The sequence below is a fragment of the Sarcophilus harrisii genome, chromosome 4 (assembly GCF_902635505.1).
Source record: "Sarcophilus harrisii chromosome 4, mSarHar1.11, whole genome shotgun sequence".
Classification (NCBI taxonomy): domain Eukaryota; kingdom Metazoa; phylum Chordata; class Mammalia; order Dasyuromorphia; family Dasyuridae; genus Sarcophilus; species Sarcophilus harrisii.
This window is the reverse complement of record NC_045429.1, coordinates 39,961,212-39,977,447: the sequence shown is the minus strand read 5'-3', so window position 1 is coordinate 39,977,447 and position 16,236 is coordinate 39,961,212.

The window sequence follows — 16,236 nt, the reverse complement described above, 5'->3', positions numbered from 1 at the left end:
AATTTTTTTTTCTTTTAATGTGACCATATCACCAGTGATTTCTCCTCATAGATCTCTCTCTTGTTGCAATCATTGTTTCTGTGACACGGGGACAAGCTGTGAGATAATATGCAAGGTGACCCGAAGTGGCAGCAGCAATAGTAGCCTGATGCACACTAGCTCCTACTTTCCTGCCACAAACCTACAGAAAGACAGGATCATTTTTCTATTAACTAGCAAAAGAATATAATGTAATTTCTCCCCTACTAGATGATGACCTGCTTAAGTTCTTTAAACCCTAACACTTGGTAAACTTCTGGCTTAGTTCAAACTCTCTGATTATAATCAAATAATTTTTTGGCTCCATCATTTGTTGAATGTAGTAAACATTCAAAAGCATTATTGGAATGCTTCACAAAATCATTCCACAAAACTCCCACATTGGGGGGTCATCGACTGCTGCTGTCCATGCTCTATGGAAGAGTGAAAACATTAAAATAGTGAAGTGCTAGCCAGGGGTCTGAACAGAGTTCAATGAGACGTCACAGCAATTGCCAGCACAATACTGCTCCATCCTACCTCTGTGCATTCATTGGTCTCTATTAGGATGAGTCTGGTCTCCAACTTCAGGGAGCCCACCTTTCCAGCACTTAATTCAGAGTTTCTTTTTTTTCCTGGGCTCAAAGTAGAGATAACAGCAAAATGGCAAAAACCCAGCAGCTTTCCTCTTTCATCTCCAGGACTTGTTGGCTCTTATCTCAGTCTACAGCAGCAAATTGGAAGGGAAACATTTAGTTCAACTCCCTCATTTTACAGAAAGGGAAATTGAGACCCAAAGAAGTAAAAAGCCTTGGAGTCAGCTTTCAACGAGCTTACAGTCTGGTAGGGAAGATATGACTCAAATAAAACAAATGAGATGTAATCTGAGAACAGTACATATAGGAAAGAAGTGAGGAAGGAGAAAGGAAGGTAATAGGATAATAGAAAGAGATTTGAATGGATTCTTAAATGGCTAGGATTTACATGAGATTTTCTTTTTGTCACCTCTAGTCACTATGGGCAATAAATTCTGTCTTAGTGGATTGTGAATAGTCAAATTTCCTGGTAGAAGGGCAATTGAAAAAAGATAACAATTGATGATTGTTGGGCTGTTTTCTAGCTGGGACAAGTGCTGACAGGAATTGTGAAGTCACTAAGATAAAAGGTAATAACAGGTCATTATGAATACTAGGACCTTCTGCCCTTGTCGAAGTGAGTCAAGAAAAGCCAAATATGAATTTCTTTTTTAAAAAAGTCAACTAGATTTTGCTAAGGTCTCATTATATGCCAGGTACTGTGCTAAACCCTAGCAGTACAAAGACAAAGCTGAAATATTCCCTGTCCCTCGGGAATTTACACTTCAGTGGGATAGACAACATGTATGCATATTGCATATAAAGATTATATATAAAATTAATATGAAGTAAATCCTTTATCAATTAATGACAGAGGAAACTGGATGAGATTTTTCTTTCTCTGCCAAAGAGAATGATCTTTAGACTGGAAAGAAGTGAATAAAAATGGATAACAAGGATCCTACTCAAGTTCATAACCAGTTAAAATGAATGACTTTATGAGAAAAGATGAATTCTTCTCTCATTCGAGGTCTTCAGGTCCAGATCCAATAATGATTTAAATATGACACTTCCGACAGGCATGAAATGTCTCTTCCAACTCACAACCTATGGTTCTGGTACTATCTCACTTGTACATTCTTGGACAACTCACATTGGTTTGAAATTCCTTTTTTTCAGCTGAGGGAGAGTCAACCAACAAAATCTTGATTGCTGCTTCAGGTGACATTTTAAACAACTCACATTTTTGTATAATTAAATTTTAGAATTAAAAAGCTAAGATGATGATTAAATGTTTCCAAAGTCACTTCTTTTTGACTTAAAATAACCAGTCACAATTAATATTTGAAGATAATTTTTTCCCTGAATAATACACACATTGTAGGAAACAGAATTTTACAAACATCATTCTATGGTGGATCAAAATGTGAATTTCAGACTCTCTAAAACTATACTGATTACCAAAAAAGCCCATTTGTAGATACTGGTATAACCTTGTGTTATGAATAGGGGGAAAAAACATGTAAAACAGAATTGAACTCTGTAATACAAATACACACATGTAAATATACATGTCTGCATGTTTATATACATAGGAACACATGCACTATGTATGGAGAGAGTAAAGACATTCAATATATTTATATATATATATTATGAATATATGGAGATACACATATATGCGTATCTATCTTTACTCTCTCCATGCAGACCAGGAACTTCTATGCCATCTAGCTGCCCCTAAACCTTCTTATTTTAAGGATGAAAAAATTCTAGAGAAGCTAGATGATTCACCTAAATCACACAGGCAATACCTGTCAGAGGTAGGATTTGAACCTAAGTTTTCTGTCTCTAAGGGTAAGCTAGATGGCACAGTAGATAGCGCATCAAGAAGACTCATCTATCTGAGTTCAAATATGGCCTCGGACATTTACTAGCTGTGTGATCCTTAAGTAAATTACTTAACTCTGCCTCAATTTTCTCATCTATACAATGATCTGGAGTAGGAAATGACAAATCATTCCAATATCTCTGCCAAGAAAACTCCAAATGAAGTCACAAAGTGTAAGACATAGATGAAAATGACTGAACAGCAACCAAAAAACCTCCTGCAAATAACTCCTATGTCTTCAAAGCTAGTACTCCCTGGGATAACTGCAAAAGCAATTAAATGGTTTGCTTTTGGTAACACAGTTATTCTGGGTCAAAGTCTCAGGGCATACTGATTTCAAAGCCAGTTTTCTATTCCTTACTCAATACTGTATGTTATAAAATCTATAGCTATCTTTTATTTGTGTTTTACCTTGGTTTTCGTCATACATATGCCCACAGAAAGCTATTGTAGGTTCAAAATTCTTTGTAGGTTTGCATCTATACAAACTCACGCCTTGCAAGTACCCAACAATGTGTAATATTATTTCAGAGCAAATGATATTTCATCAAACTACAGTAAAAATCTTCTCCCCAGAACCCAAAGGGCTATATATACTTTTCCACAGGTTACTTATGCTATCAGTGTGGGAGGAAGCATATGCAGGGACCATGCATAATATGCAGGGCAACTTGAATTTTTTATGCTACAGAGCCTCTGGTAACATCATCAAGATGACTTCTGAGCTGCTCTCTGGTACATATTCACATTGAGCTGCTCTTGCTCTCAGCTGCCAGATGTGGCTTATTTGTTGAACAGAAATAGTCAATAGGATTTCAACTCTGAAAAGCTCAGTCACAGTCTCAGGCTACAGACTTTGAGTTACAGAGAGATTCCCCACCTAGATAGATCTAAGTAGTTAGATAGAAAGCAAAGTTCTCATATACTTTGTTTTTTGAACTCTATTCTTTCAGTCTAAACTCTTATTTAACTAAAATTCCTTTCAATTTCTTTCCATTTCCAGGATTCCTGTGTAAATTATAGGAGAAGTGGGTTGTGGTCCCTTTAAGAAACTATTTCCTATTAATCTGTGATTCCTTTTAGATTCCCAGACCCTCCTGGCTGAGGCATATCCTCCCTAGACAAGTTGTCTTTCCAGGATGCCAGAGCCTTTGATTCAATTACAAATCCTGGTCAAAAAGCATCCCTTTGAATTCCAATAGGAGGTCTGGGTTTGTCCCAGCCCACAATGGTTCTGATCTGTTCGGGTTTCCCAGCCTTCACCAAGACACCCAATATAATAAGCTTCCATCAATTAAAGTCTTTTGCAGATGGACCTTGACAGCTCCCTTTTCTGCCAGGACTTTCTGTCCACTGAGAACCGCATTCTCAGTGCAAACCTCCATTTTCTATAGATCTGCCACTATAGAAGTCAGTCTCTGGGTAAATTGATTTCTATCTAACAATAAACTTTCATTTTGCAACTAATATTTGGGAATGAGTGAATTCTTTCACTCCTAAAACCTGCGGCTAATTTAAAGGGCATTCTTAATAACTCTCTTATAGCCACTAACCTCTAGACCACCAGGAATCTAGACCACAGCATCATATTGACCAAAAGGAAAGAGATCAAAAGGGGTTGGTGACTTTTGTCTTATTCCTCCCAGTCCCAGGAGCTAAATTGTTGTTTTTCTTGCATTTGCAAAGTAATAGGTTTAAAGAGGAAAAGTCTTTCTTACTTACATAGCACTGTATGGATGTGCTCTTTCATTTATTTTCAATCTTTCCTTTTCTACTACCTTATTTTTTGCTGCCAGCTGTAGCCATGTTCTTGTCTCTTCCATCCTGAAAAAAAAAGAAGCAAAATAAACAAACAAAAAAACCCCAAATCTCTGACTTTGATCCTCTTGTCCCTACTCTCATCCCATATTCTGCTTTTTATAGCTAAACTCCTCAAAAAGACCATCTGTAGTAGATACTTCCATTTTTTTGTCCTCTTATTTTCTCCTTAATCTTTTACATTCTGGCTTCCAATCTTATCATTCCATTGAAATGTATTTGTTACTGTTACTGATGATCTCTTAGTTGCCAAATCCAATGGTTTTTTCTTGATCCTCATTCTTTCACCTCTGCAGCTGGTGATACTGTCAATCATTCTTTCCTAACTTTTTTCTCTCTAGGTTTTTGAGATACCACTTTCTGATTGCTCTATCTTCTTTGCTGGATTCTTTTCCAGATCACACCCTGTAACCATATGTGTCCTTCAGGGATCTGTCCTGGATCCTCTTTTCTTCTCCCTCTATATTGGGCTTCTTAAACTTTTTCCACTTGTGACTCTTTTATTTTCCCTTGACCCCAGGTATACAGGTATATGAAATAGGTAAACAAATCAAATATTTACTGATAATAAATCATAAAGAAATTTGTTTTAAAATGATTCTTTGATATATGTATAACATTAACATTTATTAAAGATGAAAGCAAATTTGCATACTAATGAGATAAATGTACTTGTTTATTTTTACATAAAGAATTAAAATCTTGACAGAATATTTGATATTGCAGGATGTAGAGCATTCAGGAACTTTTTACTGTTGCCAATTTTTTTGACTCCCCCACATTTAGTATGGGGTTCCCACCATTTAGAAAATTTTGATCTATACCATTTTAGTTGGTGATTTCATCAACTCCCAAGGATTTAGTTAGCATTTCTTTCCTGATGATTTTCAAATCTACATAGTCCTTACAACATAGGGTATCTTCCTTAATTCCTTACAATCACTCCTCACCTCTCCATACACAATTTGTTGCCACGGTGTCTTGATTTCACCTTTGTGACATCTTTAGTATATGTCCCCTTTTCTCCTCTGACTATTTCCCTTCTAGAGCAGGCCCTGGCACCTCATGACTAGACTATTTCAATAGCCTGATGGTGGATCTCCTTGCCTCATTTCTCTTCCCACTCCCAATTCATGTTCCAATATCCACTAAACTGATTTCCTCAAGCACAGGTCTGATTATATGACTTCCTCTCACTCCCCGAAAATTTCAGTGGCTTTCTATTGCCTTAAGTACCCAACACAAAATGCTCTGGAATGAAAGCCTTTTATAATCTAGCCATCTCCCACCTTTCCAGCTTTTTTTTATACCTCACTCCCCAGTATATACTTTTTGAACCAGTGACATTGGTCTACTGACTAGTCAACAAAAAAGATACTCTTTTGACTCTGGACATTTTCTCTGGCTGGTCCCCATGCTTGGAATGCTTTCCCTCCTCCACTCTAACTACTGAACTTCTTGGCTTCCTTTACATCCCAAGAATTATCCCATCTTCTACATCTTTTCCATCTCTTCTTAATTCTAGTGCCTTCCTTCGTTATTATTTCCTATTTATCCTATTTATAGTTTGATTTGTATATATTTGTTTGCAGTTTGCTGAGGTATAGCCGCTATACATGCTACAGCTTCTTGGAGCCACAGGTGAGAATTGGGAGGATCAGGTGGACACTGAAGATGGACACCTGGTAGAGGGCTCAGCAGCCCTCACTTCAAATGTCCTAGTCTTCCCTGAATCCACCCTACACTCCAGAATGGAAGGAGCTCAGAAGAAATGCAAGATGGACAAAGTGAGAGATGCCATCCCAAATGTTCATAAGGACTATTTGTGGCAGACTTGTGGCAGAACCTTTGGAGCTCAAATTGGTCTGATCAGCCATAGTCAGACACACTAACTTGACTCTAATATAGTGATGTCACTTTGATCTTCTTCAAGAATGAAGAACAACAACTAACCAACCAATTTGAATATTGTCTTCCCCATTAGAATGTGAGCTCTTCAAGGGCAGGGACTCAGCAGTTAGCACAGTAGCTGGCATATAGTAGGCACTTAATAAATGCTTATTGATTGATTGATGGTTAATCTTTCAGTGCTCTGTGCAACCTTCTATGAGTATAACTAACAGAATAGGTGCTGATGCACACTGGGAGAGGGCATTCCCTTGATCTCTATATCAATGAAATCACAGTTTGGATTGTATTGTAGATAGGAAGACTAGAAAGACATTTATTGCAGCAGTAAACAATATAACTAGCATTTATATAGTGCTTTAAAGCAACACTTTTACAAATATTTTCTCATTTGATCCTTATGACAAGCCTAGGAGATGGGTACTGTTATCATGCTCATTTTTTAAAAAAGAAAGTTGAGGCAGAGGGAAATAGAGGGACTTGCCTAGAGTTACACAGTTAAGTATCCAAGGCTAGATTTGAACTCAGATCTTGCTGACTCTTGGTTTATACACCAAGGTACTCAAGTATCTTGTAGTAGAGAAAAGCTAATGGAAGTTTGAATTAGAATTATACTCAGTGTTTTGTTTTTTTTAATCATCATTGCCATTTTCATTGGGAAAATAATTGATCCTCCTGTCAGTCATAGTCAACAAACATATTTATTTATTTGTTCATTCATTTATACATGCATTGATTTATTTGATTCTTTATTTTGTTGATTGTGTCCAACTCTTCATGATTCCATATAAACACATATACACAAACACACACAATTTGGTGTTTTCTTGACATCAATACTAAAGTAGTTTCCTTTTCCAGCTCATTTTATAGATGAAGAAACTGAGACAAACAGAATTACCCAGGATTACACAGCCAATATGTATGAGGTCATTTAACATTCTATCCACTATCCCAAGTAGTTTAAAGTGGTTACTGTCAAGCATTGTGCAAAGAGCTAGGGATATGAACAAAGGTAAAAACATTATCTCTTCTGCAACTCAAATTTTAATGAGTTAGACAAATGCAAAAATTATACAAACAACATAAATACAGTATGAGTAGGAGATGATGTCAGATGGAAGGTGCTAACAGTGGCAGGTGAGAAAGGATTACATTCTAGATTTGGAGAATAGTTAGTAAAAATGTTCAAGTGGGAGACAGAACATCATGTTTAACAAGCATCAAGAAAACTGGTGTTACAGGATGGTAGAATGGGGCTTCTTGAACTTTTTTTCACTGATGACCCCTCTTTGCTTGAGAAATTTTTATAGGACACTGAGTATATGAGTATATAAATAGGTATACAAATCAAACATTTACTGATAATAAATCATAAAGAAATTTATTTTAAAAATTCTTTTGTGTAGTTTTTACTATTTATTAAAGACAAAAGCAAATTTGCATACTAATGGATGAATGTGCTTGTTTATTTTTATATAAAAAAGTAAATCTTTGTGGAATATTTGATCCTGAAGGATGAAGAACATTCAGAAACCTTTTACTGTTGCCAAATTTTTCATGAGTCCCACATTCAGTTACATGACCACACAATCTATGGTTTAAGAAGCTTTGTCATAGAATATAGTGAGTAAATTGTAAGATGATTAGAAAAGAACTATGTTATAAAGGGCTTTATTGGTTAAGAGGATTTTGTATTTATATTTGTATTTAATCCTGGATATATTTAATCCTAATTGGGAACCAGTGGAGATTATTAAGTGGAAAGGAGGTGGGACTAAAAATCAGATGGACTCCAAAATCACCAAAATCAAAATGGACTGAGAAGAAGATGGATTCAAAACATAAAGACCAACCTAAAGGCTACCACCAAAGTTCAGGTTTGAGGTGCTGACGGCCTATTCTTGAGTAATGGTAGACTCAGAAGAAAGATGGGGAGGATACAAAAGATGTAAAGTAAAATTGACAGAATTTAACATCAGATTGGCTATAGGGGCAGGGGAAAGATGGAGTGAGGAGTTAAAAATGACATTAAAGATATAGATCTGGGTGACTGATAGGTTACTGATAATTTCAAGAAAGTTAGGAAGAGAGGAAAGTTTGAGGGTAGGATAAGATAATGAGTCTAAGATGTCTCTGGAACATTCAGTTGGAGATGTCCATTAGGAAATTGATGATGTGAAAATGGAACTCAGAAGACAGGTTAAGGCTGGATATATAATATGGGAATCACCTACACAGAGGTGATTATTGAATCTATGGGGGCCAATGAAATAACCAAGTAAGATAATTTAGAGAGAGAAGAGAAGATAGAAGGAGAAGCCTGAATAGAGCCTTAGGAGACAACCACAATTAGTGGGCATAATCTAGATGAAGATTTAGCAAAACAAACTGAGGAGAATCAGATAGCTAGGAGAGACCAGTGTCAGGAACACCTAAAAGAGAGAGAATAATTAGTAGAAAAGAGTGGACAGTGTCCAAAATTAAATAGGGTTCAAAAGGAAAGAAGTTTTTTTTAAGCCATTAAATTTGGCAAATAAGACTTGATCATTGGTTATTTTGGAGAATAGTTTCAGTTGAATGGCCATGTCTTAAACCTGATTCAGAAATCTCATCAACTATCATTTGGATCATCAATTTATTATTTAGCATCTCTGACATAGTTTCTTTCTGCTCCAATCCTTTTCCCACATAGTTTGACAAAATAATCTTCCCAAAACTCATTGTACACTATTGCAGAGGGAAAATTGAGAAGAGAGGAAGTTGAAAAGCTTGTTATAGATGGCTTTGTCAAGTTACCTAGCTACGAAGAAAAGGAATAGTCTGCATTTTTCCTCTCCTTCATGGCTAAATATCTGGAAAAAGTCGTAATAGCTAGTGGGAATAATCAGATCAAATGAGGGCTATAAAAACAGAACCTTGTAACAAAATAGGTGGAACCAAAGCAGAACAATTAATTGGCCAATCTTCCTCCTTCTTACCTTACTTTCCATGATTTCTCTGTTGAGGCATATGAAGCATTCTTCACATCAAATCTGATAAACTTTTAATCACCAATGATCTTAACTACTAAATCTTATGGCTTCTTCTCAGCCCTCCTCCTCTTTAACCTCTGTAGCTTTTATCCCTCCTTCCATTATTTCTCCTTCCTTCCCTGGATACTCTCTCCATCTTCAACTTTCCTGATACTGCTCTCACTGGAGTCTCCTAACTCTGTTATCTCATTTCCTGAGTATCATCTATCTCCTATTCTGTTAGGTTTTCTTCTTTCTTTACACTCTCTCCCCTGGTGAACACATGGTCTCTATTATCATTTGTACTTGATTCCCAAATTTATATATCTAGATTTTATGTCTCTCCTTGAACTTTGGACTCATACCTTTAACTGCCTTAGTATCTCACTACCAACCAGTCTCAATGTGCATAAAACAATCATAATTTTCCCATAAATTGTCATCTTCTTCAAACTTCTCTCCTTTTGTTCCTGCCTTCAGAATGGATTATCTCCCTCTTTTTATGGACATAGTTACTATTCTGATTCAGACCACATCACCTATCATGTTGACTATTATAATAGTCTGATTAATGCTAACTCTCCCTCTAGTTTCTATATTCTCCAATTACTTTTCCATACAGTTGACAAAATAATTTTCGTAAAATAACATTACTTGAAAATCTTAGGGGAGTTTAGAACATGTCACTTTATGAAAAGGTAAATAAGTGGTAACATTGGGTTAATCTTTTTGTTTTATTATGCTTTTGTTAATTTAATTAAATATTTAACTAACATGCATTTGAGGCTTGAATAATTGACAATTGAATTCTGCTTAAAGCAAGGAGTGTGTCCAATAGTTGGAGATATGAGTCAAATGATCGATTAACATATATATCTCTAAATGACATAAGAGTATTTGACTTTGTCAAAGACGAGGTCAAAGAGTGAAAGATATCTATTATGCACCTGGACCTTTCTGATGACTTCAAAGAACTAAATAGCTGGTTTTATACCCTTACATTATCCTCTGGGAGCCCAATTTGTATCACTACTTTTTCCAAATAGAGAATGGAGAGCTGGTCTTAGAACCAGAAGATGTTCAGATCCTGCCTCTGACACATACTGGTTGTCACTTAAACTCTCAGGGCTCTGGGTTGAGTTGCAGAGAAAAATGCTAGCTTGCTTTGTTATAGAGAGTTCCTTCACTATAGATTTCCCTATACTAGGCATCTCCAGTTCTTCTGATCTATATCTTGCCACTGGACTTAGATGGCTCTGGAGGAAAAACTGAGGTTGGTGACTTTGCACAGCCCTCCCTCATGTAAATCCCATTCACTTGCAAGTCATGGCATCACCTCTCTGATATCATGGTCCTCTCTGAGCACGAAGGACCACCACCAATAACCTTATACTAGAGAAATCACAGGTCCAGTCCTTATTCCTTTATAATTTTCCAGTTGTAGATACTCTTGTGTTTAACATAATATACATTCATTTAAAAGCATTACAGAATTCAGTTATTTTTAATTGACATATATTTTTTCAATCAATGGATATTAATAACATATCTACTATCTAATAATGATACTATCTATTACCAAAGACTGCAGAAGTTTCTAACATGAATTCATTTCAATTCAATTCATCAAACGTTTAAAAAGTAATTCATTTATTTATTTTTTAACACTCATAGCTTTATGAATTATGTTGGGAGAGAAAAATCAGAACAAAAAGGAAAAAAACCATGGAAGAAAAAAAAAACAGAAAAAAGGAAGTGAACATAGCACATGTTGATTTACATTCAATCTTCTTAATTCAAATTCTGGATGCAGATGGCATTTTTTTTTAATCCAAAGTCTATTGGAATTGTTTTGGACATCAAACATTTTAAAGTTCTTACTATGTCATAGGGATTGTGTAGGTCACTGGGAATACACAGAACCGAAAAACAGTCTCTGCCCTCAAAAAGGTCATCCTACTAAAGGGAGAACATATTTATGTTCACAGCTAAATAAACAAAAGATAACTCAATATAATGCTAATATTTATGCTCTGAAGATTTCATCTGCCATTCAGGGTTCTAGAGTATATTGACTAGTACATGGGTAACTTGTTTTTAATCTCCTTTTGGATTGAGCCCCTTTTGGACTGCATTCATCCCATTTGTTAGGAGCCAATAACTACAGTCCCACTTCTGTTTAGCCATTTAACATTGGGTAGCTTTTACAAAGGAATATTGATTTCAAAGCTAAAGCAAAAAAAAAAAAAAAAAAAAAAGTACAACACTCTCTCCAACATTTCCAGGGCATAATTTTTCTAATACAATCTTAGTCTGTGTGGGTGTGGGTTTAGGCTCACACAATTCCGGCATAGCACCGATCCCACCAAGTTCATGTCCAAAATTGCCATCATTGGCAGCTTCTTCTGGGCTGCAGTCCCAAGGGTCTTTTCAGATTTTTGCTTTATACTCTGCAAGGCATCAAAGCTGGGACGACTATAACAAAGCCTACATTCCTGGATTTCTGGATTCCAGTGACTTGTCCTGTAGCCTATGAAAGTCCTCAGAGTCCAAGACTCCACATACACTACTTAGAATAGGAATAAAAACAAATTAAAAGGCCAATGTGGCGTTTCTCAGGGGGTAATTGATCTCGTGGGTAGGTAGATGGCGGTTGTATAGTTCTTCCCTTTATCATATGGCATCATTGGATGTTGTAAAGGAAATCTTTTTTAAAAATTTTTCTATATTTAAATACAGCAAAAAGAAGTGGACCAGAACCGAGGTTTTATTTTTGTTGTTTGTTTGTTTTTTTAAATTTTTATGGAGGCAATCAATGTTAAGTGACTTGCACAGGGTCATACAGCTAGTAATGTGTCTGAGGTCAGATTTGAATTTAGACCCTCCTGACTCTGGGACCGGTGCTCTATCATGTCTTTTTGAAGATATTTCCAAGTCTACATCCAATGTAAAAAGGCTCCTCCAAACGTGTAGCCAATTGGAACCACAGAATATTCACATGTGATCCAGTCATCACAATTCTCTTGGAAGCAGCTCCTTGGCATCCTTAACTTGATGATGAGGTCTGTATATGTACCAGGTCTCTCTCCCTTACAGAACCTGAAAAAAGAAGAGAGAAAGAAAAGGAGAAAAGCAGGGAGGGAGGGAGAGAGAGAGAGACAAGAGACAGAGAGAGACAAGAAACACAAAAAGAGAATATTGAAAGAAGGTTGAACAAGAAAGCTAGTACATGAGTTCAATGTTGAAGGAAAATATGAATTCTGAGAGTTAGAGGAAAGGTAGAATTCTCCAGGAATGGAGAATTTCCTTTGCAAATAAGAAGTTGAGAACCAAAGCCATGAGTGATTGGATGAAGGAGAAGGCTTAGCCTGTGGAAAGGAAAACTTAGAGACATAAGCACTGCCTTCATATATTTGAAGGCTGGTCATGAGAAAGCTGGATTGCACTATCTCTTCCTGGGCAGCCTCCCATTGATCCTAGCCTTGCTTGGGCTCCAAATGTAATACTAGGACCAATCTGTGGTAGTTACAGGGAAGCCAATTTTGGGCCAATGTAAGGAATTATTCCTAAGGGTTAGAGCATTCTATGAGAAGTGGAATGGGCTATGTTATGTGTTTTCTCTCAAGGGAGAGCTAGATGACCAATTTTTAGGACTATCATAGAGGACATTCATATTTCTGGTAGAGGATAATTAGGTGGCACAGTGGATCTAAAGTCAGGAAGATCTGAGTTCAAATATATCCTTGAACTAGCAAGTTATTTATCTTCTGTCTGCCTCAGTTTCCTCAACTATAAAATAGAAATAAGAGCTGCTAAAAATGGTGAGGATCAAATAAGCTATTTATAAAGCCCATAGTACAGAGCTTGGCACAGCTAAGCACAGGCAGTGCTTAATAAATGCTTTTTTCCTTATATCCTAGATGACATTAGAATTCCCTTTCTTTTTTTTATTTTTTAAATTTTTTATTTTAATAGCCTTTTATTTACAGGTTATATGTATGGGTAACTTCACAGCATTGACAATTGCCAAACCTCTTGTTCCAGTTTTTTCCCTCCTTCCCCCCCACCCCCTCCCCCAGATGGCAGGATGACCAGTAGATGTTAAATATATTAAACTATAAATTAGATACACAATAAGTATACATGACCAAAACGTTATTTTGCTGTACAAAAAGAATCAGACTCTAAAATATTGTACAATTAGCCTGTGAAGGAAATCCAAAATGCAGGTGGGCAAAAATATAGGGATTGGGAATTCAATGTAATGGTTTTTAGTCATCTCCCAGAGTTCTTTCGCTGGGTGTAGCTGGTTTAGTTCATTACTGCTCCATTGGAACTGATTTGGTTGATCTCATTGCTGAGGATGTCCAGGTCCATCAGAACTGGTCATCAAATAATATTGTTGTTGAAGTATATAAGGATCTCCTGGTCCTGCTCATTTCACTCAGCATCAGTTCGTGTAAGTCTCTCCAGGCCTTTCTGAAATCATCCTGTTGGTCATTTCTTACCTAACAATAATATTCCATAATAGAATTCCCTTTCAAGTGGAAAATATAATGATTTTGTATATGAAAGATTGGGAGTCCATTGACTATCCCTCCCCACCCCCCAGGCATATAGACACTTATTCAAATTTTACTCTGAGTATTAATATGACAATCTCTACAAGTAAGGACTTAATTTATTTTGTTGATTTCTAGACTTAAGAAAGTGTTGGAGAAAATAGTATTAATGCAGCTTACATATAAAAGTGTTTTTACACACACGTACATTCATAAATATATAGACACATATGTTCAGAGAGCTAGTGCTTAAAGATTTACCAGCACACCCTAGACTCCACCCCACTTGCATCAGTGAGAACATCTTTTTTGTTGAATCATTTGATCAGTCAATCAGAATACTCTTGAGAACTAGACCTGGGCACCTCCTTGTAGCTGTCAAAAACAAGTCAAACATAGGTGCTAAAGGAAGACTGTTTCCCATAATGTTGTTGAGGAGAGAATATTCAGATGAAACCCCAGAGAAGAAATTGATTAAGGGGAAAAGGGATGGCAGAGTCTCAGACCTCAGCTTGGACCTCAATCTCCTTCCTTTCCCATTGATGAAGAGAGGGTTTTGTGAATTTTAGAAGTTTTGAAGATTTGAGGCTTCCCATCTTCCCATTAGGTTCATCATTTTCACTGAAACAGCTAAGGGCAGGATCTATATCAGGAGCTGAGGAATGAGCATAGATTCAAAGTTCTACAAAGAGGATCATAGAAAAACTACCTCAAAACTGAGGAGGACATAATGAGGATTCCAACAAAAGGACTCCTGGGAGCTGGGCATTAGTTACCTCCTTTACCACTTGTGCTATATCATATGAAACCCTCTTTCTGCCTGAAAAATATGTGTACTTGTGGGAGAGCATATTATACTTGGGCAAATACTTTATAACAAATATTCTTATACCATTTTAGTAAATTTGGCATTATTTGTTATTTCACTTTCGTCCCACTCTTTGTGACTCCATTTGCGGTTTTTTTTGAACGAGATCTAGAATGGTTTGACATTTCTTTTTCATTTTACAAATGAGGAAACCAAGGCAAACAAGGTCAAGTGACTTGCCCAGAGTCAGATAACCAGTAAGTTGAGATTTGAATTCATGAAGACAAATTTTCCTGACTCCAGGCTCAGAACAATCTTATCTATTGCACCCTCTAACTGCTCCTATAAGAGCTAGCCAATGTTAAGTAGAACAAAATTGTTAGTCATGGTGCAGGAGGGGAACAGTTAGTTGGGACCTGAATTGATTGTAGAGGAGATGCTCTGACCTCTTGGGCCACTCTAGAATCAGAGGTGTGAGATGTAACCAGCTTGACTCTGGAAGAGGGAGCCATGGTGTCCATTGAACACAAGGATGAGTATGTAGGTTAGTATTCCCAGATCATAGAGTACATCAATGGTACTAAAACCTAAGAATATTGAAATGGAAGGGAGAGACCAGGTTCTGAAAGTTTTAAATCCTAAACAAGGGATCTGATGTTAGATCCTGGAGGAGTTTATTGAGAAAGATCACAGGTTTAGTTCTATGCTTTACATTAATGTTATTGATATTTCTAGACCATTATTGTTTCTCAGAAGAATAAATGGAAGACAGACTTCTACTTTTATTGTTTATTAGTCTCCTGTAGGACTTAGTGACTAAATGGTAGCCTAATCACATGGTAAGCATAAATGCATTTTATTAGTCCAGTTATTATTCTTGGGATAATCTGTAGAGTGTAACATGGATTACTTTGACTCCCCACTGCTTGAAGGCATCCTCTTGTACATTTCTACCCTTCCTCCAGGGTTTTCTGATACTCTCAGAGGGATGGGGGAGTCTTTGTCTCTTCCATTGGCCCAAGTTTCACTAATTGTATTTTCCCAAGTTTTAGGGGTCCAAGCACCCCAGTTCCACTTAAGCTCCATAGTCAGATTGCCTTCTATAAAGAAATATTTACTTCAACCAAAACAAATATGTATCTATTTCTCCTTAAACCTCTAGAGTGTTATCTCTCCTTCTCTGGGGGTAGTGATGGGGGGAGTTAGGAGAATGGTTAGGAAGAAGATTCAGTTCAAAGTCCAGTGTTTATCTTGGGTTTGTGCCCTATGACCTTGGATCCTTAGAGCTTCCTTATTGGATTGGGTGCAACTATATTCCCTGAAATTCTAGGTTCCAAAGTACTCAAGCTTCAAGTTCAACTGTCTCCACTCCCCACACCCTTCGTGTTTCCCAGAAAAGTACAAGCTCATTTCTAAGGAGTTCAGGACTTAAGGGGGAGGAGAAATGGCTGTCACACCCCCTTCTTTTCAGCTCACTTTCTGGTGCCCCAGCTGTGAGGGAATTAGCAGCACCTTTGGATGCTACAGTTCACTTGAGAACCAGCAGATGGAAGCAGAGACTCGCCCAGTGTTACTCAACTAGTAATTCTCTGAGCCAATTTGAACATAGGGATTACTGACTCTTATTTTATTTACTATGTAG